General features: G+C 39.6%; 1 protein-coding gene and 1 pseudogene across 1 annotated transcript in view; both read left to right on the top strand.

The window, feature by feature from the left end:
* BCAT1 (branched chain amino acid transaminase 1) overlaps positions 1 to 18389 on the top strand; it is a 111228-nt gene that overhangs the window by 14901 nt on the left and 77938 nt on the right. The window lies entirely within an intron of this gene.
* LOC108300269 lies at positions 12512 to 15261 on the top strand (annotated as a pseudogene).

Below are 18389 nucleotides of genomic sequence, written 5' to 3'. Positions count from 1 at the left end.
ACACTTTTAAACCACCAGATCTTAAGATGATGTAGGAGTTAAGAAGAAATCACTTAGGTAGATGGTGAGGGTATGGAATCCTTGGTAAGGCTTTTATTTTTAATGAAAAGCAGCCCCAAATGATTTTCTAACAAAGAGCAGCCTGTAAAGTCAAGCTGCAGACATAGACAAGCAAGCTGGGAGCTTGCATGGGTGAATGCCGGCAGGAACTAGGAACTAGATATGTTCAAGATGGTGGCCCCATCGTCCCTTCTCTGCCAGTCAAGGGTACAGTAAGGAGCAGACAAGATGGTACCGGCCAAGAGGAGAATTTATGTGCATAGTAAGACGAGGGTGAGGTGACTAGCCTTCCCAGTGCGCTATGTAAACATCATACCTGGCAGTCTGTGAGCCCTATGTAAATCAGACACCACCTCCTCAAGCCCAAGTCACAAATCCAGTGTGGCTGCCACCAGTGGGTCTTTCCTCTCAGAAGTCCCTTTCTCTCACTAGAGAGAGAGCTGTTTTCCTTTCTCTTTCTTCTGCCTATTAAACCTGTGCTCCTACACTCCTTGTGTGTGTCTGTGTCCTAAATTTTCCTGGCACGAGAGGATGAACCCCAGGTATACACCCCAGAAAACATAGCCACTTCAGTGAGAACTCATTCACTATTAATCCCCATGATTCAATCACCTTTGACCAAGTTCCTCCCCTGACATGAGGGGATTAAAATTCCACATCAGGTTTGGGTAGGGACACAGAGCCAAACCATATCAGAGGGTGAAGAGTAGGTAAAGTTGCTGCTCTCCTGCACCTTCAGGGAAAGGCCATATAACACATGGTTATGAGCACAAACTGTGACTGGACTGCAGGTATGTGAGCCCCAGCCCTTGCTACTGAATGATCCCCCCAGCAAGTTATTAAATTGTGCCTCAGTTTTAAAATTTATGAAACGGTGGTAATAGTAGAAAACACCTCTCATGGATGATGTGAGGATTAAATAAAATAACAAATGTTGCTGGGCACGGTGGTTCACACCTGTAATCCTAGCATGCTGGGAGGCTGAGGCCCGAGCATCACTTGAGGTCAGGAGGTTGAGACCAGCCCGGCCAACATGGCGAAAACCCATCTCTACTAAAAATACAAAAAAAAAAAAAAAAAAAAATTTACCAGGCATGGTGGCACACGCTGTAATCCCAGCTACTCAATAGGCTGAGGCATGAGAATCACTTGAACTCAGGAGGTGGAGGTTGCAGTGAGCTGAGATTGTGCCACTGCACTTCAGCCTGTGCAACAGAACCAGACTATGTCTCAAACAAATAACCAAAAACAAATATAAAGCACTTATAACAGAGTCTGGTCTGAAATAAGTACTATGTAAGTACTGTAAGTATTAACTAATATTATTACAATTTATCCTCATATAGTAACATATCAAACATTTTCAATCAGTGATGCAATATGAAAAAAATAAAATTAAATAATGCAGTAGTGACAGAGCTGAGAGAAAGCTGGTACTAATTTATACTGACTGGTCAGAGAAAGCTTCACAGAAAAGGTGAATTTTCATTTGACACCTGAGTACCATGATCTGGAGGTAAGAGTGTCCCATGCCTATGGAACAGCAAATGAGACTTTCCAGACTATAGTCCGAGATGGGGGAAGTCAAGAGTGGAACCACACATCATTAAAGTTCCATAGTCCTGTTAAGAGTGTGGATTTTATTCTAAGTGTAGAGAAATACCCCTGAGAGGTTTTGAGCAGCAGATGGAATTGCATTTTTAAAAGTCACTGGTGGAGTCAAGTAGTGTACTATGGTTACATTTTTTTTCCCCTTATACCTTATTTTCCTTTTCCTGCAGTTAATTACTGCATTATTCCCTTTTATTTGCTTACCTTGCTGTATATTTATTATGAATTCTTTCCAATTCCCAACTTCCTGATAGCTTCTTAATATAATTTTGCTTAGGTTAAATATAACTGTCAGTTCATTTTCTTTTCTTCTCTACTCTTTCTGCTACCATTCTCATTCTTGCTCTAATTTGTGCTGGTTTGTCGCTGATCCAGCTGCACAGCTGCCTGCCTAAGACTTCCTTTTGGTGTCTTTTACTGTCTCTCTGTGTTAAGTTCCCAGTTTTCTGAATCTGGTGGCATTCTCCTTTTTACTTTACTTCCTCATTTGTGTTACACATATGCTCCAGTTGTTTTTAGATAAAGAGTGTATGAGAGGTAGATGTTTTGATTCCTTGCATTCCTGACTTTTTGTTCTACTTTCACTCTAGGTTAACATTTGATTTTGAATAACATCCTAGGCTAGAAATGAGTTTTCATCAGAATTTTAAATAAATTGCTTTAGTGTTTTCTAGTTTTCTGTGTTACAGATGAGAAGTCTAAAAGCATTTGTATTTCAGGTCCTTTTTACATGTAACCTATTTTTTGTTCCTTGAGGTATTCAGGGTCTCTTTTTATTGCTAATTTGGGGAACTTTATCATAACATGGGTCCTTAGTCATTCTTCCTAGAAAATTTTCTTTTCCTATATCTTTGATGATTTCTTCTCTTCTGCTTTATCTCTTTTCTCGTGCTTAAAATTCTATTTGTTTCATGTTAGACCTCCTTGATTGATCCTCTAATTTAAAAAAAATTTTTCTCTCCTAGTGTCCAATTTTAGAGGTGGAAGAAAGACTTCTCCAATGTTATCTTCCAACCTTTCCCTTGAATTTAAAAACGTTATTCTTCATATTTCTTCCGATTACTCCTTTAAAAAATAGCATCTTGGGTTGGGTGTAGTAGCTCATGCCTGTAATCCTGGCACTTTGGGAGGCCAAGGTGGGCGAATCACCTGAGGTCAGGAGTTCAAGACCAGTCTGGCCAACATGGGGAAACCTCGTCTCTACTAAAAATACAAAAAATTAGCCAGGTGTGCGGGCTCCTATAGTCCCAGCTATTTGGGAGGCTGAGGCAGGAGAATTGCCAGAACCTGGGAGGCAGAGGTTGTAGTGAGCTGAGATTGCATCATTGTACACCAGCCTGGTTGACAGAGCAAGACTCCATCTCAAAAAAAAAAAAATAGCATTGTGTTCCACTGAGGCTCCAGTGCTGAGCACAGAGGGATACTACCTCCAAATTCCAAACATATTTGATACATCTAAACAACTTTCTAAAGGATAACTAAATTAATTCTGCAAGCTTTAGCCTATAACTTATCTCCAATTTATATTTAAGAGAAGGCTGGAGATTGAATAGAAAGGAAATAAGATTATTTGGAAATAAAAAATTGTCAGCCAAGCAAGGAGAGCCTGGCATTTCTGGAAACTTCTTTTTACCTTGGAGGAGGTAAAAAAGTGATTCTCCCATTCCCCCAACACAGCATTCACTAAAAATTAAGTGAGAAGTGCTTTGCCTAGAGGATCTGTAGCTTGTGAACACTTGATTTGTGCCACTGGTGTATGGGACATAACGGTGTCAGCTCTCTCCTGGGACAGTCCAAGGCTGACTCATGCTGCCTGTGGGTTAGAGTCAAAAGAGGGTTATTCGGTGGCTGCAGTTTGCCGGTCCAGAGTTTAGTAGGGCAAAGATGTCATGAACTATGTGAACTCTGAAGAAAGGTGTCACAGAAACACCTCAAAAGGACACTATCTAAGAATCCTACTTGCTAGGGCGAGGAGACCTCAGGGGTCAGAGGCTGTGTATAATACCAGAGCTGGGGTTGAAGAAGAATCCTAAGAGATGAGACAGAATGTGCATCATCGTAGTGGGGCTCTGCAAGGCAGCAGTCTCAATTAGAGGAGGGGATGGGGGGAGGGGAGATTGTGAAGAATCCATAAGTGACCATGATGCAATAGAAAGCCAGAATTTGGGCATTTGCCATAGGAGAGGGTCCCCAGTGCCAGATTATAATGGTCACAGACAAATAAGATTTTACCATTTCCTCTAATTCATGGTCCACACGGAACCCTGGGGGTCCTGGAAACAGCACTGGGGAGTAGAGAGGAGAGTGATGTGGGAGTGAGAAGACTTTCTCTCTACCCTTTTGATAACTGAGTTTATGAAGTAAACTGACAGTAGAAAGATGAATAGGAGAAAAGACATAAATTTATTTTGTACATACACATGGGGGTCCCATAAAATATGAGAGTCGAAGAAAGTCCAGATGATTGAAGTTTATATAGTATCCTTGAGTTAGACTGACTGTAGGAGGGTGAGGAGAGGAAGCATATGGTGAACAAAGGTTGTCTTGTTATGCATATGAAACGTTTCTCAGGTGATAAAAGTTGTCTCAGAGGCCTCATCAGAAGAATAGGTTAATAGCCTGTGACAAGGTCTACCTGAGCAAGGTGTCCAGTCTTCTCCCTGGTGATAAAATCTTCCCTGATTGATGAGTTTCTTATCAAGTTCTTTTTCTTTAGATGTAAATTCTGTTTACAGAAGGACAGCTTTTCAGAGCTACTCCTGTGTCTACAGTGTCTCAGAATAACTAAGTGGAAATACGCCAAATAAGTATATCCTGATGTGGCATATTCTGGTCTTATTTTGGGATGGTGCATCCTGAGCTCCAGTGCTGAAAAAACAGGAACCTGATTCCTGTTGGATGTGTCAACTTGATCAGAATCTAGTTTAAAGATAGTTTATTCCAGTGCATAGTATAAGGGCAGGTGCTAAGGAAACATGGATTCCAAAGAATGGAAGTCAGTGTTCTGAACTGTAGAAGTTTGGGATTGTTTATATAGAGAAAGTTTAGAGAAGCTTAACAGAATTTCAACATCTTTCTGTGTAAGGCTTAATGCATAGTTACAATGATCTGATTAGTCAAGGTGGTCTTTTTCATTAGGGAAAGGTATATTTAACATTTCACGGGCCGGGAGTGGTGGCTCATGCCTGTAATCCCAGCACTTTGGGAGGCCAAGGTGGGTGGATCACCTGAGGTCAGGAGTTCGAGACCAACCTAGCCAATATGGTGAAACCCTGTCTCTACTAAGAATACACACACACACACACACACACACACACACACACACACACACACACACAAAATAGCCAGGCATGATGGCGCATGCCTGTGGTCCCAGCTACTAAGGAGGCTAAAGCAGGAGAACTTGAACCTAGGAGGCGGAGGTTGTGGTGAGCCAAGACTGCACCGTTGCACTCCAGCCTGGGTAACAAGAGTAAAACTCCATCTCAAAAACAAACAAAACAAAACAAAAAACATTTCACACTGAAACTGTGCTAGTGATAGTTTTTTGTTGTTGTTGTTATTTTTTGTTTTTGAGACTGTCTTGCTCTATATTGCAGGCTGGCATGGCACAATCACAGCTCACTGCAGCTTCGATCTTGTGGACTCAAGCAATCCTACCACCTCAGTCTCCCGCCTAGCTGGGACCACAGGCATGTGCCACCATGCCTGGCTAATTTATTTATTTATTTTTTATAGAGACTGGATCTCCCTTCTGCCCAAGCTGGTCTCAAACTCCTGAACTCAAAACAATTCTCTGCCTCAGCCTCCCAAAGTGCTGGGATTACAGGCATGAGCTACTGCACTCATCCCATGGGGTCTTTTGTGCCATCTGGTGTGAGTTAGGTACAGGACAATAAAGGAAGCAGTTAATCCATTAATCCATAACAAAGATCAATGAAAGGGGAATGTCTGGTCTCTGGTCTCTCCTAGTCATTTACAGAACTAGAACAATGAGAAGAGAGTGAAACTATAACCCAAGAAGCAGAATTTCAAACATCCTACGTGACTCAGTTGCCAGAACTTAATTTCTCCCTTGTCATAATAAATAATTTTAGAGGATTTCAAAGTTTTGTTTTCTTTTACAGATGTTACCAACCTGCACTTGTCGGGGGTTGGTGGTGGTAGCTTCTCAGTAAAGCCCTGAATGCAGTGTGAGGTCAAAGTTTTATTTCAAATCATACTGGTCTTTTAAATACTTGCAACAAGATTTTCCTAATACTTAAAAGTGACTGGAAACACAATAGTATCAGTGTGATCATCTCCAGATGGGGATGGTAGATTTTTGAAAGTGGGTGTGAAGGGCAGTAATGAGAGAAAAATAAAACTATTCCAGGTTGTACTCTCCTAAATCAATGTCGTTTAATGAATGGTATATAGATTTGCATCAAAAGTCCCTGTTTTCAGCCTCACCTTTGGAAGCACCTGGATACTCTATTCTGAGCCTTTCTGAGATGAGGGAAAGGTGGCTTCTCATCAGTATCTCCTTCTTTGTGCAATATAGTTTCAGTTCTTTCTAATCTACAGAGTATTTCCTTCTCTACTACCAGCTTTCTACCTTCCAAAATGTGTTAATGTCACTCATTGTTACTATCTTGTTTCCCATTCTTTTTCCCTTATGGATTAAACTTTAAGAGATAATGTCATTTGTTTAAGTGAATATCTAAAAAGATATGGAAAGGTTTATGTGTTCAGTCTACCATGTTTAATTGGAGTGACTGATAGATTTTTAAGGAAAAATAACATTCTCGGTTTTTCCAGTATTGCTATGTAGCTTGTCTATATAGATCACCTTGAATTCTTTTCTTTCTCTTATAACTTGAGGTTTTTCTTGAGGCGGAGTCTTACTTTGTAACCCAGGGTGGAGTGCAGTGGCACAATCTAATCTCACTCCAGCCTCCATCTCCTGGGTTCAAGTGATTCTCCTGTCTCAGCTTCCCAAATAAACAGGATTACAGGAGTCTTATAATTAGATTTTTACTCATTTAATCATCATCCAAGAGATGGAATTTCACTCAAAGCAAATGACTATTGTTTCCAATACAAATCTTAATCAGGGAGGAAAGATGATAACTTACAGTTGAAGTGAGGTTTGGAGATTATACGTTTTTAAAAACAATTCTCCCCCACATTTTACAGACAAGTGAGGAATTTTTAAATAATTTCTCTGGAACTTTTTATTTAGCAATTTCTAAACCTATTGTGTTAGGCAGGGTTCTCTATGGAAACAGAACCAATAGGGCATATCTATATCTATATCTATATCTATATATCTATATCATCTATCTCTCTCTCTATTTAGAGAGAGAGATTTATTTTAAGGAATTGGTTTATGTAATTGTGGGAGCTGGCAAGTCTGAAATCCACAGGGCAAGTTGGTCAGCTGAAAATTCTAGTAAGAGTTGATGCTGCAGGCCTGAGTCTGAAATTTGCAGGGCAGGCCAGGCACAGTATCTATTGCAAGTGCAATCCTGAGGCCAAATTCCTTCTTCAGGAAACCTTTGTCTTTGTTGCTCTTAAGACCTTCAACTAATTGGATGAGGCCTTCCCACACTGAGGGAAATCTGCTTTACTCAAAGCTGCTGATTTAAATGGTAATCACATCTAAAAAATACTTTCACAGCAACATTTGAACTTGTGTTATCTAAACAATTGGGTGCCATAGCTTAGCCAAATTGACACATGAAATTAACCATCACACTTACTGTAGAGATGAAAGAACTGTTTCAAAAAACAAATGTTTCTGAATCTGTCATTTATCAACAGATTCACCAATGGCTAACCTTTCATACGCTTTCTCTTTCTCCCACATGCTGAATCATATGAAAATAAATTATGGTTGTGACATGTCCTATCTAAATACTTCATATAGGACATTCTCCTACATAGCACACCTAAGAAGATTAATATTAATTCAGTGAGATCATGTCATATACTAGTTCATACACAATTATTCCCTAGTTAACCTCTGTCTTCTATAGCTGTTTGTTTTGATTACATAGTACTCTTGATGGTTATGCCCCTTTTAATATAGATCAATATCTGTGTGTTTTTGCTGCTATTGTTTTCTAATGACATTGTGTGTTTTGAATAATTCAGGCTCACGGAATATTTCACATCCTGAATTTCTCTAATTTTATCTTTATGATTAGATCTGGGCTACGCCTGTTGGCAAGAATACCACTGAAGTGAGATTGTGTACTCCTAATTGCCTTGCATCAGAAGACACATGATATGCACTGGTACCTCCATTAGTCATGTTAAGTTTGATCACTTGGTAAAGGTGGTGGCCACCATTTCTCTCCCTTGTAAAGGGACATTTCCTCCTTTGAAATTAATATGTAATTTGTGGGATGAGACTTTGATAATGTGTAAATATCCCATTCTCTGACAACTTTTCTTCTGATGACTTTAGCATTTACTGATATAATTATCTCTTTATTGGCAATGAGTAGCATTCTTGTGTAAAGAAGGGGTTCTCTTTCTCTCCCTCCTCTCATTGTAATTTGTTATTGTTATTTTCTTACAAGTTACTAAGAATGACTCAAAGGCAGTATTTTTCAATAAGTTATTGGTAATTTATGGTCTTCTCACTCTAGAAAAGGAAGAATAGATCAGAAAGCTAAAAAAAAGGGAGAAAATGAAAATGTATGTTATCGACATAATCGATTGAAAATGTCTAGTGCTGTAATTATGCCATCATGCAGATTTAAAAGCCACCGGTGAACAATCAACTTGTATTTGTTTTGTTTTGTTTGACTTTAATAAATCCTCATAGTGTATGAATAAAAATTAAATTAGTTGATCAGTATCTTCACTAATGGCAAAAAAGGGAATGGACTGAGCAGATTCTACTTTTTACTCTGATATTCGTTAAGTGCCCTGTGTGGTCTAAAGACCTAGGTTCTAGTACCAGCTCTCCCTCTGCAGGTATGTTACTTTGGCCAAGGCAGTCAATCTTCTTGATACTCGGTTTGGTTCTCTCTGACATGAACATAAGAAGTGTACTTGAAGACTGGGCATGGTGGCTTATGCTTATAATCCCAACATTTTGGGAAGCAGAGGTGGGAGGATCGCTCGGGCCCCGGAGTTTGAGACCAGCCTGGGCAACGTGGCAAAACCCCATCTCTAAAAAAAACAAACAAAAAATTAGCCAGCCTTGGTGGTGCATGCCTGTAGTCCCAGCTACTCAGGAGGCTGAGGCAGGAGAATCGCTTGAACCCAGGAGTGGAGGTTGCAGTGAGCTGAGATTGTACCACTGCACTCTAGACTGGGTGACACAGAGAGACCCTGTCTAAGATATATATATTTTGTGTATATTTTATAAACATATGTACACTTGAGTGCTTCATGTCCCTTGCTCAGTGACAGCCCTGTCCTCTGCTTCTGCACAGTTGACCAAGCCTTCTTAGTTTTCTCCTGTGCAGAAAATAATTAAAGTAGGCTTGAGACTGCTAGTCTTAGAAGGGCAGTGCTTGCAAGGTTGGCCCTTGTCTGGTGTCTGGGAACTTGAATTTCTGGAGGGTTCTCACCATTCCCTGAAGAGAATGGCTTATGGTGCCTAAAATATTTGTACAAACAATGTAGTTTTTGCTGAACATCTGCTTCCTTCTGGGAGTCTGGAATTCTAGGATGTGCTAGGTAGGGGTGTCTACATGACAGCCCCAAATAAAAACCTTGGGCATTGAGTGTCTAATAAGATTCCCTGGTAAGTAATATGTGACACATATTATCACAAGTTGTTGCTGGAGAAGTTAAGTGCATCCTGTGTGACTCCACTGGGAGAGGACTCTGGGAAGCACATGTCTGGTTTCCTTTGTCTAATGCACCTTTTCCTTTCGCTGATTTTGCCTTTTGTAATTTTTATCCTGTACTGTAATATATTATAGTTGAAAGTATTGAGTCCTGTAAGTCACCTTAGAGAATCACCAAACTGCTTCCAATTTTCTCATCTGCAAAATGGGCTGCTATAATAATAATGTTATCTACTGCATAGTGTTGTTTCAAGTAGGAAAAATGTGGTGAAATATGTGTGAAACTAAGGGCCTGATGTAGGATGAGTCTTACAGAGGGTGGTTATTATTACGGATTATATTAACTCTTCGGGTAAAAAACGTCTTGTAGCTGAGCAAGGTGGCACATGCCTGTAGTCCCAGCTGCTCGTGGGGGGAGGCTCAGGCAGGTGGATTGCTTGAGCCCCGGAATTCAAGGCTGTAGTGTGCTATGATCACGTCTATCAATAGCCACCGCAGTCCAGCCTGGACAACATAATGAGACGCTGTCTTATAAAAAAAGAAAAATCTTGTGTTTGTGTGTGTGCTCATGTCTTTGTTGAAATAATACTGACACATTCACTCAAATTAACTTTTAAATCTTTGATGATTCATTTGATGGGAACAACAGGTTCATGTGCCAGCTTATCAGGACCCCTAGTTCTTTCATCAAAGTGTGTATGTGTGTGTGTATATGTGTGTATGCATGCACACATTTGCTAGTTTTCTTATCTAACAATGAAATCATTTTGGAGGTTTACTTTTTTCTTTACTATTTTTTCATGCCTTTCTTTGATGTGCACCTGGCAATTTATAGAACCAATATGTACTAAATATTCTACTGCAGAAAATTGCAGAAGTGAGGAAGGAGCAGGAAGTAGATTAGAAAGGAATGTTACAGTTTATCAAGTTGTGACTAATGGAAGCTATTAAAACAAAAGGTACCAACCCATCTAAAATTTTCACTTCCTCTAACACTATTTTTCTATAACTGTTGTCCTTTGTCAGCCCTGGGTGGAGGTAATATTCCTGAATGTCTTATTAAGTAATTTAAACATCTGTCTAGGTATGGGTATTAAAGATCCTATGATGTATCTGTCTTGTAAATTGAAACTGTCATATATTGGGCTTACATTATTGGGAAAAATGTACATCATCATCATTGGTGAAAAAGAGTTTCCATACTAGTTTTTTCTAAGTAGAGAGATAAATAAATCAGACTTTGGGAGGAGATATGTTTTAACTCAATAGAGGATCATAGCAAGTCTGAAGAACTAAGCAACCCTAGTGGAAAATTGGTTTTCCTGTATGCCACTCTAGTGATCTGAGGAAAGACCTAAAAAATGCCCAGTAGCCCTGTAATATTGTGAAATTATATCTATTTGGTCTTCCTTCCTGTTTCCTGGCATATAATTCCTGAAGTCCTTGGAATTTCCAAAGTGCTGTCTTTTTGTATGCTAGCGTTGACTGATAGCTTCAGGGTGAGGCTGGTCAAGTTGATCACCAATGGCCAGTGGTTTAAGCAGTCATGGGTGTATGTGCGTGTTACAAAATATATCAGCCTATCGGTCAATTTTTAATTTAAGCAAAAACATGGTAGATTAACATATTCAATCAATTTTTGAGTAGATATTTATCAAGGCTCACATATTTACCTGACTGTGCACTAAGCACTGGAAACCTAAAGAAAATGTATGTAATGAAGCCTCCGTAAAAATCCAAAAGGAATAGACTGGGGAGCTTCCAGGAAGTGTTTTTTACTTCCCATGAGCCTCCTGTGCTGAGGTTCTTGGGAAGGTAAACAAAAACTCATTCACATGCTGGGGGGATGGCACATCCCAACTCCACAAGGACAAAAGCTCCTGTGCTCAGGACCCTTCCAGACTTTGAGCTTGTATCTCTTCATCGTTTTATTTGTATTTTAAAAAATATCCTGAGTGATAAACTGGTAAACCTAAGTGCCTTCCTCAGTTCTGTGAACCATGCTAGCAAATTAATTGAACCCGAAGACGAGGTGGTGGCACCCCGAACTTGAAGCCTGTTGGTCACCAGTCCAAAGACTTGGACTTAAAACTGGTTAGAAGGAGGGGGTGGTCTTGTGGGACTGAGCCCTCAACTTGTGGGATCTGATGCTATCTCTGGGTAGATCGTGTTGGAGCTGAATTGGAGGACACCTAGCTTCTGTCCACTGCAAAACTGATTATCTGCTTCCTGGTGGGGAGAAATCTCCATATATTTTGGGGTCCAGAAGTCTTCTGTATTGATTGTTTTTGTGTGAGAGCAGAGGAAAAATGGTTTGAGAGTTTTTCTAAAAACAGCCCCTCTTAGTATTGTGGTAGAAGCACTTCAAAAATAAAAACTGAAAATAAAAATAAAAGTCTGGAGTGGTCAGTTTGCCAAGAGGATTTATGGAGCATCTAAGGTCAAGCATTGCTTCTCAGCCCTGCAGCAGGCCTCTAATGAAGCCATGCCACAGAGTGGTTTATAGAGAGGTATTGTTCCTGTGGATCCATTCTTCTCTCCAAAATTATAAATAACTCAGCTTCCAAAGATGCCATATTATATCAAAAGGCCTAAAGACTCAATAGGAATCTTCAACTTTACAATTATAGCTGGCATAGATTGAGATCTTCCTGGGTCCTAACAGAAGCTTTACATGATTTATCTTATTTAGTCCTCATAAAACTGTATTATTAACATTATTTTACAGATAGAGAAGCGGAGGGACAGAGAGTGTATTAGTCCGTTTTCACACCATTTTCACAGTAAGTGTATTAGTCCATTTTCACACTGCTAATAAAGACATACACAAGACTGTGTAATTTATAAAGAAAAAGAGATTTAATGGACTCACAGTTCCATGTGGCTGGAAGGCCTTATAATCATGGTGGAAGGCAAAAGGCACTTCTTACCTGGTGGCAGCAAGACAGAAAATGAGAACCAAGCCAAAGGGGTTCCTCCTTATAAAACCATCAGATCTTGTGAGACTTATTCACTACCACAAAAACAATATGGGGGAAACTGGCCCCATGATTTAATTATCTCCCACCAGGTCCCTCTCACAACATGTGGGAATTATGGGAGCTGCAATTCAAGATGAGATTTGTGTGGACACATAGCCAACCCATATCAGTAAGTTATTAGACAAAGCTTGTAAAGCTAGTAAGTGGTATTGCTGGAACTGAATCTGCCAATGTCACTCTAGAGTCCATGTGATTTACTGTGTGTCATAGGGTCCACCTATAAGCTTGATAACCTTATGTTAGAACAAATAACTGTGACATATTCTGTTCAGTAGTTTGCATTTCCTTTTGACTTCTGTAGGGGAGGAAGCTGAGGTTCAGGGGCATTAAAGTGGGGTTTGGAGATATTAGGTGACTTATCCAAGGTTTATCTACTAGATAGTAATCTAGTAGATAATAAAGCTAGAACCTAAAACCAGCTGGACAATGGAGCTAAAGCTTAAAACAAAATCTTCTAATGAGCTCAGAACTCATGGCTTAATAAGATTTGGGAAAAGTCCAGGGGACATTTCACTGTCCAGATATGTGAGGAATTTAGGAAAAAAGGCAAAGTATCTTGTAAATAGATAAAGGGAGTTCAGTAAGTAATTTCAATAGACCTATGACACACAGCCTGAATAAATGGCCACATTTAAAATCTATTTTGGTTCTTTTGTGCCTAACACAATTGACTTCATGCTGGTATCTATTTTCTGCTTTCTCTCTCTCTCTCTGTATCTCTCCATATGTGTGTATCCATGTGTTATAAAATATATCAGCTTATCGATCGATTTTTAATTTAAGCAAAAATATGGTAGATTAACATATTCAATCGATTTATTGAGTAGATATTTATCAAGGCTCACATATTCACGTGACTATGTACTAAGCACTAGAAACCCAAAGAGAAGGAAGTCACTGCCTAGAGAGGTGGAGGCTGATACATAAACAAGCAGGGAAATAATCAAGTGTCATAACTAGTCTATTACATGTAATATTAAACTAGCATCCCTATCATGCAGAACTTGTGCCCTTGGGGATACAGGAAGACTTTGAGCAGCACACAGGACAGGAAGGTGTTAGGAAACCAGTCAATTCCCAGATCCTTGATCAGGTCACAGTGACTTGTGATTCTGTTTTGAACACAGGTCTTAAATCTTTCTTATTTTGATAGCAAGGGTTTTAAACTTTTGATATTTGATATACTTTCTAAAATCAAAGTTCAAATTCCAAAGTTAAGTATTTTTGCCCCTAACATAAACATATTATAATACATTAACATATATTATTAATAATAAATAGGACCGCTGGAAGTCCAAGAGAGACATCAGGCTTATCTGGTATGTTAAAATCATATAGGAAGCGTTGTTAAATAAGAAATGGTGTTATATTATCTTTGAGTTATATTTGTGTGAATATGTTATTAATTTATGTTCCAAAATTGTATAAGATTCCTAAAAATCTGATATGGACATCCAGTGTGGTTGTTGGGTCCTCTACGAGCCTCAGGGGCGCTGGCTGGAGTACCTTGCATACATTCATGTCAGTGGCGGTAGTGTCAGTCACCTCATGGTTCTTAGAAGAATACTTGAGCTCTACTCTGCAGTGTCTGAAGTTGGTGGCGGTACCTGCTGTATATACTGTTGACTAGGGCACTGTAGTTCACTTACTGTCTTCTCATGGGGACCTTACCCTTCAACTCTTTCCTCTTGCGTTTCACATCTTGTGTGGGGAGTTTCATGGTAGCGGTTTGCCTGAGAATACAGGTGAACCCAGAGAACAAAGTGGACTTTGAAGGCATCTCCTTGGAGTGAGACTTTGCTTCTTTCTCTTTGCTAGCACTTTCTTGCACCTTATCGTCATGAACTTTGTTGGCTGAATCATTCCCATTTACTTAATTGAAGAGTAAGAGACTGGAACAATGTTCACTTTGATTTATCTGGATAAAAGTTCTTGAGATGGCAGCTTGTTTGACACATGGATTTTCTTCAGATATGTACTTACTACCAACTCTGATTAGGCGTGCAGGTGGAGAGTCCAGAGAAGTTCCCACTGCCCGTGTCAGAACAAATTTGTAACGAACATTTATTAATCTGATCTCTGCCTTCCAAATTAAAAAGTTCCACAGTACTCCAAAAATGAAAGTCTGATATGTCATGGTATATGCAGTAAATTGCTTTATTCTGATGTGTTTTTTTTTTTTTTCCTAAAAGCCTTCTGCAAATCCTAAAGCACTGTGTCTTCAAGGAAATTCGTGAAAAGAACCTTGACAAGTATTCTCTCTTTTTTTTTTTATGTTTTTGTCTCTTACTGTCTGATGAGACCCAAGGCAAGACAAGTATTCTTAATTCTGATAACTTTGGAGATCATACCTTTAGACTAGGTAAAAACATCCAAAGTTCTAATAAAAAACTGATGCATTCATGAAGATTGCTAACCCATTAAGGAGAATGAGAATTAATTCCACGGAACTAAGTAGATAGAGAACTGAAAGTATTTTTTTAAAGGGCTTTTTGTTTGAAACATTACTGATGTTTTTTATGTTTTGTTTTCCAGACTTGAGGAATTTTTTTTTTCTTTTTAGCTATTTATAGCTTACAGCATTTAGGTAAAGTATACTTCTGTGAGCAAAATGAAAACATTTACCTTTCTTTCTACCTGAATTCTTCAGAATTTGGAAACTATTCATTAGTGTTCTTATTTTCTGGCAATATAGTTATTTGCATAGGTTCAATAAGAACCTATTTTCGGCCAGGCGCAGTGGCTCATACCTGTAATCCCAGCACTTTGGGAGGCTAAGGAGGGTGGATCATGAGGTCAGCAGTTCAAGACCAGCCTGGCCAAGATGGTGAAACTTTGTCTCTACAAAACTATAAAAATTAGCCAGGTGCGGTGGCAGGTGCCTGTAATCCCAACTACTCGGGAGGCTGAGGCAGGAGAATCAATTGAACCTAGGTGGCAGAGGTTACAGTTAGCCAAGATCATGCCACTGCACTCCAGCCTGGGCAACAGAGTAAGACTCCATCTCAAACAAACAAACAAACAAAAAAAAGGATTTTCTTTTGTAGCTGGACACACTGGAAACAGTGGTTATTTTACCAAGGCTTTGACTAGAATGTCATTTTTGAATGCAACCAGACTGCTTTGAGGGATTGAGGTTGACTTTATAGAGCCAATAGACTTGGAAAAAGACAGGCCTTATTCCTTGCCCACACAATTCCTTTATAGGGTTTCTAACTTTGCAATAAGTAAAGAATGTCACTTTCTGACAGGCCCAGGAAACTCAAGATATTTTGGAGACCTTGAAAAGAGATAAATTCACCAAATTCATACAGGTTTCACAGGCACAGTCTGATGGCGAATCCTTGGCTTGGCTTCATTGCCTTGAGAGTTTGTTTTTTTGACATGGAATCTTGCTCTGACACCCAGGCTGGATTGTGGTGGTACGATCTTGGCTCACTGTATCCTCTGCCTCCTGGAGTCGAGCGATTCTCCTACTTCAGCCTCCCAAGTAGCTGGGATTACAGGCATGTGCGGCCGCACCCAGCTAATTTTTCATATTTTTGGTAGAGACAAGGTTTCACCAGGTTGCCCAGGCTAGTGTTGAACTCCTAACCTCACATGATCCGCCTGCCTTTGCCTTCCAAAGTGCTGAGATTCAGATGTGAGCCACTGCGCCAGGCCATTGAGAGATTTTAAAAGTCTTAATCTGAGCTTCCTTATGAAAAAGTTCCAACAAAGCCAACTTAAAAAGAGCCTTTATAATAAATTACCATTCTTACTGCACTTTTAGCAGATAATCATGCCAGATACTAAACTTACTTTGCAAATAAATTAGTCTTGTTATTATTATCTTTGTGGCAAAAATTTGGGTGACTGCAGAAGAGGAAATTATATTTCAGAAGAAAATTATAGCATGCCTGTTATAAGATTCTTGTCCTGACCATTGGTTTTTATTGTTTTTGTTTTATTTTGAGTTTTTATTTGCCTATAATATGGACTGAATCCTGAATTCCTTCCTGGATATAAGTCTCCAAACTAATGATTTCCCAATTTTTCTACCATTTTTCTGACTTGCAATCACCAAGCCCTGCAAGCTTTAGCTAGACAACTTGATATAAATTTTGGAAGAAATAATGACAGCAACTTAATAAATAAGAGCAGCATTCATGTCAGCTGAGGTATGGATTACTCAGACAGTTTAGTTGAACATCTGATTCAAACTCCAATCCAGAAATACCTGTAAGATGGCCACTGCAATCTGAAGCTACTTCAGAGACTCTGGGAAAACTAGTTTATAGACAACTCCAGATGTTAATCTTTGTTTTTCTTTTGTTTTCATAGAAATGACTTGTATTAAATATCTGATTGCTTGATTCATAGAGAGGCCTGACTTTGATGGAAGCCCATCTGCAACACCACTGCCTGAAATGTGATACAACTGTTAACTGTTTAATTGGACTGGCCTAGTCTCAGGATTGCAAGACTAGTTCAATAGCTTATAAAATAATCCACCTGCCAGGCACAATAGCTCACACCTGCAATCTCAGCACTTCGGGAGGCTGAGGTGGGCAAATTGCTTGAGCTCAGGAGTTCGAGACCAGTCAGAGATATATGGTGAAATCCTGTCTCTACCAAAAATTAGCTGGGCATAGTAGCATGTGCCTGCGGTCCCAGCTACTCGGGTGGTGGATGCTGGAGGATCGCCTGAGCCTAGGAGGCAGAGATTGCAGTGAGCTGAGATTATGACACTGCACTCTAGCCTGGACAACCCAGTGAGACCACATTTCAAAAATAAGTAAATGAATGAACAATAAATAAATAAATAAATAAGTAAAACAAAAGAAAACAGATAATCTACCAACCCAATTTCTCAACTGGGCAATGTTGGGCTCCTGCTCTCCTGTCTCTGGCCCTTCATTCTCCCCTGAGGCTAGTCATAGAAATTACGGTCCTTCTTCCCCAAGGTGGGCCATAGAAACCAAACCCTTTTCCCCAAAGCCAACCATAAAACCTAAAAATAGTACTCTAACTCCACTCCACCCCCCAGCCTTTCTGTGTAAAAACTGGCCATAAAGAAATTATCTGACTTACCTTGTTTGACTGTAGGTTATAAGACCCTCATTCCAGAGAGGGTCTGGCACCACACCCAGAAGGAAGAAATGCATACTCAGAGAGGCAACAATAGTCCAGACAGACAGGCTGTGCTGGATTTCCCTGCTCAGTCTATTAGCATTAGATCCTACCTTTTTCGTATAATCATATTTCTACATGGCTCTCCATACTTTGTTTAACCTAACCTAAGGGGGCTCAGAGTTTTGGCCTGGGCATTGTCTGTTGGGCAGTGGAGTGAGTCATCCCAGCTTATGGGTTTGCATCTGGTTCTTGTTGTAAAAGGCCCAAAGCCTGTTGGATGGCAACCCTGAACCATTGTGGAATGGCAGTTCCAGTTTCACGTGCCAGGATCAGCCCTGCTAGGTCCTGCTTGATAGATAAACAAATGGCTTCCTTGTGGTGTTTTTAATCCTATTTTGTCTCATTAACACTACAACTTTGTGTGTTATCTACTTGATAATCTGTAATTGTAAATACATACAGGATTATGTAATTTGTGTAAATACATAATGACAGACTTCTGAAAACTGGTGTTTTTTACTTGCTGTCCATTTGGAGCTTCTTTAGGTTCTGTGGCACATGACTTTTTGGATCTTTGTTCTGAAGGCTCTTGTGTCACATAAAATTATGATCAAATACATTTGCATGACTTTTATCCCATTAATCTGCATCTTATCAATAATTCTGAGCAACCTTCTAAAGAAGGTGATGGGGAAGTTTTCCCTTTGCTGCAACAACGGGCGTATCGGATAAGTCAATCCATTTTCTTGTACATATGTCTCACTCATAG

The sequence above is a fragment of the Cebus imitator genome, unplaced genomic scaffold (genome assembly GCF_001604975.1).
Source record: "Cebus imitator isolate Cc_AM_T3 unplaced genomic scaffold, Cebus_imitator-1.0 Scaffold25, whole genome shotgun sequence".
Taxonomy (NCBI): Eukaryota; Metazoa; Chordata; class Mammalia; order Primates; family Cebidae; genus Cebus; species Cebus imitator.
This window is presented reverse-complemented; position numbering and strand designations above follow the sequence as displayed.